We start from the raw sequence: 9,560 nt of genomic DNA, 5'->3' as shown, positions 1-9,560 counted from the left end.
GATTATAACAAAATATCACACGATAGTTTCCTTTGTTAATGCAGATACTCAAACTTCTAACAAACACAAGATCTTCAATGATCTTGATCCAATGACCTTGCTATCCATAATAACTTGCTTCAAGTCTTCGTATGTGGCAATCCACTTTGATGCACCGATTTCTTATCTATGCAATTTCCATTAGCTAAGCGTTCAATTGGATAATTCCCAACTTTGTCTACGAATAGTCTTTACACAACTTCACCAAAGTTGAACAACTTCCAACTCCGTCTTATGAACAATCTATACTCAACTTTTCTAAAGTTTTCCATGGAGTATAATGAAACTCTCCTTTTGATGAATAACACAACAACCAACCCGCAATCAAGAAATGATCTCTGCACCTGTTACATACAACAAACTTCACAAAAAAAATATTAGACACTCTAATGTACCACTAGTCTCCCTCAAACATTCAATATTTAGAGACAATGGTCCACAATACTAGATAAGGACTAAGGTTAAAGATGATAAATAATGCAAAAAGAATCACACATACACACACACACACATACACACACACGCACACACAAATTCACAAGATATCAATAATGAATTGGATGTTGGTGATTGAATATCATACACAAAGGTTTTCTCAAGTTTCTGGATATATGGGTATTGGATATTAAAGGTTATCACGAGCTTGATCAATAATGAATCATTACAAGATTAATCAACTCTCTTTCTCTGGGTTTTTCCAAAACAAAATTACACATACAATATAACAAAAATAAGATGCAATCTTCAATGGATTACACTCAAGAAGTTGTTCTTCAAACAAGAGAAAGATACAAAGGTGCCAGGAATAGGCACACTAGAGAAGAAAAGACAAATAAACATTTTTCTCTAAGATTTTCATCAAATATTTCATCATGGAAAAGTTCATGATAAGAGACTCTTTTCTTCTTGGATCAAAGAAACACCTATTTTAATCTAAGGTGGAAACTTAGAATTTTGAAGCTATGATTCGAATCATTATTCAAACCCATGACTTGAGTCAAATGCAAACTATGATTCGAGTCATGTTGAACTTTAGTCAAGTTCATCTTGTGATTCGAATCAAATTACATATATCCAAAATCCAATTTTCACAACTTGCATGATTCGAGTCATGCAATTTACATGATTTTAATCAAACAATTTAACACCTTGATTAAAGTGTTCTAACTTGTGGTTCAAATAACACTTAATGAAACGACAAAAACCAACTTTATAGGCTTTAAAAGATCATAGAGTATCATGGACTAACATTCTAATTTATTGAGTGATGAAGGGAATTAAGGTACATTGATTAATAGTCGAAGTGAACATAATAAAATTAAAATGTGAATGAATTACAAACACATGAATAATTAAATATCGGATAAATTACAACACATGAATAATCAAATAAAATAGACACGTAAATTGACAAAAAAACATCAATACTAAAAAAAAATATCATAATAACGTGACTGCAATTTCAAAATGTCAACCAAATGGAATACTTTGGATGAAATGCTTGATGTTCGAAGCAAAACAAAGTTTAAAAGATAGAAATTTGGGAAGGAACAATAAGAAATACGACACGATATGTTGGAAAACACAAACATGTTAATGGGCATGAAAAACATGAAGAACCCCAAACATATGAGTAATAACAAGCCTTTCCAAAGGCATTATGACCAACACATGTTGTCCATTCCTCTTCCGAAACTTCTATTTTAAGACGACTTTATATAATTGTATCAAATTAGCTTTGCACTTATGGTTCCTAGGACACAAAATCTCTTATGAAAATCACCATTTTACATACTATAACACCCCGACTTAATTATCCTTTTATTTAGTTATTTATTTGATTGAATTGATTAAATTATTTAAACGATTATTTTATGTGATTTATGACGTGTTTGACCGGTGTCGGCATTTGTGGTTAATTATGATAATTTAATTAGTTTAGTGAGATTTAATTAATTAATTAATATAAAATTGGTAGAATATGAGGAGATGGACTAATTTTAGAAATTAGGAGAATTTGGTGGCTAGTAGAGAGAAATTGATGTTAGTTGGGACAAAATTGAATTTTAAGAAATCTAATTAGATTATTATATAATTAGAAAAATAGAAAATAAGATTGGTTAGAGTAATTGTCAGTAAACATGAAAAAAGGAGAATAGAGAGTGAAAACTTTTGGAGATAAAGCTAGGGATTTGGGAAGGAGATCACATAGAATGTTGCTTTTGCTGGCTTTACAAGATAAGGGGAAGATTATTCATCTAAGGGTTCCCTAATCATGAAAGGGTTGAGAGGTTTCTCTTAACCTCCAATATGATTTTATTCTTTCTCTTTTGATTGGTTATTTTATGAATTACATGAATGTGATATTGTTTTTATGCAATGGATTCATTAAAATTCGTGCTCTATAAATGCAGTGATTGATGGTTATGTTAATCTATTTATAAGCATGAGGTTTGTTATGAAATTGAAGGTTTTACAACATGAACGGAATTCTAAAATTTGGTGATTAATTGATGTAATAACATGTTAAGTCAATGAGAATCAACATGATAATATGTGATATATATGTATGTATTAATTTGGACAGTTTGGGTGTTTTCAGATGAATTTGGAGTTACAGAGCTGTTGTAGGGGAAAAAATTACATTTCGGGTGCTGCAGGTCTGGACGAGCTTGCCCAACGAGCTACTAGGCTCGCATGGCGAGGATGACAACACAAAGTTGTTGTTCGTGACTCGAATTGTTGTAACGTGAGTTTCGTGACTCAGATTGAGGCGCAAATTAAAGCGGTAACGCACAAAGCTACATAATGGTAGTGCCTTGTGAGATGAATTTATATGTTTGAATGATGTGTGGATTTATGTTCAATATGAGAATATATGTTGTGGATTATATGTATAATTACGTGAATTATAGTACATGTTTGCTGATGATAGATGGGATGAGTGGTTCAGAGTAAAAATTACTCGTGATGTGTTAAATTCCTAATTGATTATCGTACGAGTGGGGATGTATTCATTGCTATGTGGTTGTTACTGTATGATTGTCTATAATCAAAGTGGGTTTGTATTCATTGATTATGTTGTTGTCATTGCATTGTTTTATTCCATGCATCATATGTTATCGTTGTTGTGTAAAAGGCGAGTCACAAGTTTAGAGTGGGGACTAATGACTTTTCTCAAGCTCAGAGTGAAGGCTCGGAGCTCATAGTTGGGGATCGGGGTTCATATGTTGGAACCCGGTTTGTATGAAGAACTAAATGTTGAGTTAGTACTACATGCATATAGAGTTGAGTTGCGAGTCCGGTTCAGAGCGGGGACCACGACGGGCATGAGTTTAGTCGATGTAGCATTTCATTACATAATGGTTATGCAAATGAGATGTTTGTGTTTTAATGAATATTGTTATATTATTTGTGTGATTGGTGATCGATCATGATGTGGGTGAAATATGAACACATGTTATTTTAGTGCATGTTGATATGTCCATGGTTGTTATGCGTGAATCTACTCTGATTATTTTATGCACTGATTATTATTTAAACATATTGTCACCCACTTTTTGTGTTGTTGTGTATGTGCTCCTATGGAGTATAGACAATCAGGTACCTGAGTAGGAGCTTGAGGTTGAGGATAGTAGTATGCCTCTTTAGTTGCTTGTCGATCGAGTCTTATAGTTGGAGTCACTCTAAAATGTAATACGAGGGGAACATGTTGTTTTATTTATTTATTTTATGTTATATATATTTCCTTCAATTTTTGATGATGAACCACTTTTCAAACTAATAATGTTGTTGAGGCTTTTAATGACAAGTATTTTTATGATTTATGTTGTTTATCAAATGATTTCATTTTCAGTTATGTGTTTCAAATATAAGTTTGATTATTGTTGAATAGCATTCTGTTTGGAGGATATATGTATTTTACATGTTTTATTTAATTAATTGTTGAGTCGGGAAGCAGGGTGTTACATAGTGGTATCATAGAAGATTGGTTCCTCCGGATAGGTTATGTAATTTTGTTTATTCTCTGGTACATGACATGTGTGTGAAACATTGTTGGTGTTCGTTTGTTTTTCTAACCGTTTGTTAGTGGGGGATAAGCTTCTGCTTCTCTAAGAGGTTTCAGGTGTGGAGGATTAGTTCAGTGCTCCGTTGATTGAAAGAGTGTAGGTTGTTGGATGAGTCAGTGTTGTTTCCTGAGTTTGTTGAAGAGGAAGATTTGAAGTTTGTATTTGTTGAGTGTGTGTCAAGGTTAAATTTAGAAGTGTCTTCTATGAGTGGTAGCATGGTCATTGATACCCCAACTAATGGTTCAATGACTACTTATTTGGTGTATATGAATTGTTCTTTGATAATTTATGGTAGAGATTTTAGAGTTGACTTGGTTTGTTTGCCTCTAAGTCAACTTGATGTTATTCTGGGAATGAATTGGTTAGAGTTCAACCATGTGCATATCAATTATTTTGATAAATCAACGAAGTTTCTTGAATCTGAAGAGAGTATGGAGTCGAGTTTCATGACCATAAGGCATGTAGAGATTTCCTTGAGAGATAATGCTCAAGTGTTCACGATGTTCACGTCCTTGAGTGGAGGGGGGGGGGGGGGGGGTTGATTACGGATCTACATGTGGTATGTGAGTTTCGCGAAGTGTTCCCAGATGACATTAGTGATTTGCTGCCAGAGCGTGAGGTGGAGTTTGCTATAGACTTAGTACCTGGTAGTAGTCCCATGTTGATGGTTCCTTATAGGATGTTTGCTTTAGAGTTGAGTAAGCTGAAGAGACGGTTAGAGGATCTACTTAAGAAAAAGTTTATTCGACTGAGTGTTTCGCCAAGGGGAGAGCCGATGTTGTTAGTTAAGAAGAAATATGGTAGCATGAGATTGTGTATTGACTATTAACAATTGAACAAGTTACTATCAAGAATAAATATTTGCTTATGAGAATTGATGATTTGGTGGATCAGTTAGTTGGTGCTTGCATGTTCAGCAAGACTGATTTGTGTCTGAGTTATCATCATATTTGTGTGAAGTCAGACGATATTCCAAAGATTGCATTCAAAATGAGATATGGCCACTATAAGTATTTAGTGATGGAGTTTGGTATGTATAATGCACCTAAAGTGTTCATGAAGTAAATTAATATAATATTTCATCCGTACTTAGATTTGTTTGCGGTTGTGTTCATCGACAATATTTTGATATATTTGAAGTCCGGTGAAGAGCATGTGGTACATCTAAGAGCTGTGTTGTAGACCTTAAACTAAAAAATGTTGTATGCAAAGTTGTACAAGTGAGAGTTTTGGTTGAAGGAAGTGAGTTTCCTTGGTCATGCTAGTGGGGGTATCGTAGTGGATCCATTGAAAATAGACGCAGTGTTGTAGTGGGAGACTCTAAAGTTTGTTGATAAGATCACAAGTTTTCTTGGTTTGGATGGTTACTACATAAGGTTTATCAAAGGCTTTACGAATTTGGAATTTACTTTGACTCAGTTGACTCAATAAGGTCAAGCTTATATATGAATTATTCAGTGTGAAGAGAGTTTTCAAGAACTCAAGAAGAAGCTGACATTAACTCCAACTTTGATTTTGCCAAGTATAAGTGAATCATTTGTTCTGTATTGTGATGCTTCGAAGATGAGACTAGGTGGCATGTTGATGCAGAATGGTCAGGTTATGGATTATGCTTCAAGACAACTAAAAGTTCATGAGAGGAATTATCCTACGCATGATCTAGAGTTGGAAAATGTGGTGTTTATGTTAAAAATTTGGAGGCATGTGATCACACTGAATCACACCGTGTTTTTGACTCGGATTTCACATGTTTATTAGGTCTTTATTATAATTTTGCTTGTGTTATGCTCTCTTTTATGTTGTTTTCAGACATTTAGCTCTTTCCAGACCCTTTTAGAAGAAACAAAGAAAAAAGACCAAAAATTAGGGTTTTTTCGGCAAATATTGTACACATGGCGTTGCACATGGCGGCCGCTATAGGAGAAGCCATGACTCATCAACACTCAACCAGGAGGTAACCACCATGTTCCCATGATCTTTCCCATTTCCACACATGGCGGGCGCCATGAAGGGGTGGCGGGCGCCACCTTTGCAATTCACGTTCCCACTAAGGACAAGTTGAAGGGCATCATGGTCTTTACAAGCTGCTGAATTCCTCTATAAATAGGCCGTTCCATTTCATTTCCAAATCATCCAACTTAGCTTACAACACTAAGACTATATTTATCATCTGTAAAAGCGGTAATCCATCACATCGAGGGGTTATCACACCTTAACGAGATTGAGTTGGAGCACTTCGATTTGCTGTCGTCTTTATCTTCAGAGTCGAAGGTTTATTTTCCTTGTACTAGATTTAAAGCCTCCGTTTGGAGCAGGTTCTTATTTATCGCTTTTATTTATTTTACTTGTCATTGTCTTTACTTTAGTTAGTTTCTGTCCACGCTTTACTCGTTCTTTACGCCTTACATTCTAAAACAACTTTTCATCATGATTAATATCATTGTGTTTGTTTGTATTACCATGTCTGGCTAAATCTTTCAAAGGTTAGAATGTAAGGATCGCGGTTAAAGAGATGTTTCACATATTAAATCTGTAGAAATGATTTAAGGGCTGTTTTGATTTTTAGCTTGAGTTTTCTGAAACAAACTTGGTTAGTTTTAAGTATTCAAGGAGTGCGAAAGCACCCTGGCTTAGTTAACTAGGAATTTTTATCACTTTAAGGAAAAACGATTTTTGAAACTATTTTCGGACGCGTTGATAGATTTAAAATCAGGAAACTCCTTGGGTAAAACTTTCCAAATCAAAATCACTTTTCAACTAAGTTTGCGAGTCTTATTTCTTTAAAATAAGTTTACTACTTTAGCGTTCTGCGCACCTTTTTTAAGTGACAATAAAAGGCCTTAATTTAAGGGTAAACTCGGTTCTGAATACGCGAAAGCGACAGTTCCTGTTAAATGGATTCTTTTCAAAAGTAGAAAATATTTCCCCATAAGTAGTTCTATTTAGAAAATCGAAACATCGTTTAACTGACGTGAAATACATTCAAACATGTCTTTATCTGCACCGCATTTAATACCTCTTTTATTTACCGTTATTTTGCAACATCAATATCTTTTTTATACCGCCTTAGATAAAAATAATATTGATTGTAATCGATAGATTGACAATTTGGTCTTTGTGGGATCGATATTCTTTTATATTACTCTGACGTGATTCGTGCACTTGCGAATACTGCGATCAAGTTTTTGGCGCCGTTTCCGGGGACCAACTTCGTCAAATTTCGTACCCTTTTGTTACACCGTCTAGACTAAGGCATTATTAGCTGGTAAATGCGAAGAACCCGTAGTACCGGAAATTTAGTAGATCCTTTAGCGGAACCTGAACGTTACACTCGTACACGCCTCTTACTCATCCAAATTAAGAAAGTTATGGCTGAGAATCATGACCGGAGACCTCTTAAGGAATTTGCCCAACCCTTTGACGAGGAACCTAGTTCGAGTATAGTAAACCCCCTTATTCCTGCCAACAATTTCGAACTAAAACCATCTTTACTGCAATTAGTGCAACAGAACCAATTCGCGGGTCTCGCTACTGAGAACCCAAATCAACATTTAAAGGTCTTTATCCAATTGGCCGACACCTTTAAATCCAACGGTGCTTCACCTGATGCGATCCGTTTAAGATTATTTCCTTTCTCCCTCAGGGATAGAGCACATTCATGGTTAGATTCACTTCCAACTAATTCAATAACTACCTGGGAAGACCTTAGGAGAGTATTCCTTGCTAGATATTTTCCCCCCAGTAAGACTGTTGTTCTTCGAAACCAAATAACTAGATTTACTCAAAACCAAGGAGAATCACTCTTTGAAGCTTGGGAGAGATACAAAAAGCTATTAAGAGTCTGTCCACACCATGGCCTAGAATAATGGCTGATCGTTCATACCTTCTACAATGGACTACATTATAACACCAAGATGAGCATCGACGTTGCCGCAAGTGGCGCGCTGATGAACAAACGTTAAGAGTCTGTCCACACCATGGCCCAAAACCATTACCAATGGGGAACTGAACGAGCATCAATAGAGAAAAAGGAGACCCAAGGTGGAATACATGAGATAAGCTCTATGGACATGATGCAGGCGAAAATGGATGCTTTAGCCCTTAAGGTCGAACATATGTCTACAAACACTAACACTGCAGCGGTAGTCCACACAGAGTGTGAACTCTGTGGATCTAAAGGACACGAATCGGAGGAATGTAACCTTTTGAACGACCTGAACACCGACCAAGTGAATTACGCCCAAGGTAACCCGTTTTCAAACACCTACAACCCTGGATGGAAGAATCACCCAAATATTTCCTATAAAAACCAGAACCCTATCCAAAATTATGCACCTCAGAGACCACAAGGTTATCAAGTCCAAAAACCAAATCAACCTATGCAAGTTGTGCCTCAGAAGTCTAACCTTGAGAAGATCATGGAGAGCTTTATATCAGGCCAGACTCAGCAAAATAAAGAATTCCTAAACCAGAACATTCACGTAAACAAACTGATAACGCAATTAGGAACCAAGGTTGATCAGATAATCACTCACAACAAGATGGTTGAAACCCAGATCTCACAGATAGCACAAAAACAAGCTCCACAAACTACACCTAGAGGAAAATTCCCTGGACAACCTCAACCAAACCCTCGAGGGAAAGCTAACGCTATCTCGTTACGAAGTGGGACCGCTTACGAAGGGCCTCATAACCTAGCAATGAGAGAGTCCAAAGCTTCTAAAGAAAATATACCTACCAACCAAGGAGAGGAACCAGTGGAACCCGAAAAACAAACCGACCAAGAAGGAGAAGCCAAGGATAAAACATACAAACCACCACCCCCGTGCAAACCACAAATCCCATATCCGCAAAGACTGAAACAAACCAAAATCAATAACCATTACCAAAAATTTATAAAAGTAATAGAGAAGCTTCATGTTGAGATTCCTTTCACCGAAGATATCACCCAAATTCCATCTTACGCCAAATTTCTCAAAGACATCTTAACCAACAAGCGTAGGCTTGATGATCCCAAACCCTTGGAATGCAATTTTATTTCCGAGAATAAACTTGCTAAGAAGGAGAAAGACCCTGGTAGTTTTTCTATACCTTGCATTTTAGGGAGTCATGTGATCGACAAAGCTTTCCTAGACTTAGGCGCTAGTGTGAGTTTAATGCCCTTAGCTGTGTATAAAAGGTTAAACTTAGGAGAATTACAACCGACTAAGATGTCCCTCCAATTAGCCGATAGGTCTATTAAGTACCCTGTAGGCATTTTAGAAGACATCCTAGTTAGGATGGGTCAACTTTATATCCCAATAGACTTTGTGGTCATGGATATCAAGGAAGACGACGATATCCCTATCATTTTAGGTAGACCATTTTTATCAACAACCGGAGCTATAATAGATGTTAAACGAGGAAAATTAACTTTCGAAGTAGGGGATGAAAAGATAGAGTTTATTCTTT

The 9,560-nt window shown here is 36.0% G+C and overlaps 1 non-coding gene across 1 annotated transcript; it reads right to left on the bottom strand.

Moving 5' to 3' along the window:
* Positions 1-7,861: 7,861 nt before the first annotated feature.
* Positions 7,862-7,968, bottom strand: LOC127116151 (small nucleolar RNA R71). Its single transcript, XR_007801131.1, has one exon. It is a non-coding gene; the product is annotated as a small nucleolar RNA R71 (small nucleolar RNA).
* Positions 7,969-9,560: the final 1,592 nt, after the last annotated feature.

Source organism: Lathyrus oleraceus, chromosome 1, assembly GCF_024323335.1.
Source record: "Lathyrus oleraceus cultivar Zhongwan6 chromosome 1, CAAS_Psat_ZW6_1.0, whole genome shotgun sequence".
NCBI classification, from domain to species: Eukaryota; Viridiplantae; Streptophyta; class Magnoliopsida; order Fabales; family Fabaceae; genus Lathyrus; species Lathyrus oleraceus.
The sequence above is the reverse complement of the archived record's forward strand: the minus strand, read 5'-3'. Positions and strand labels throughout refer to the sequence as shown.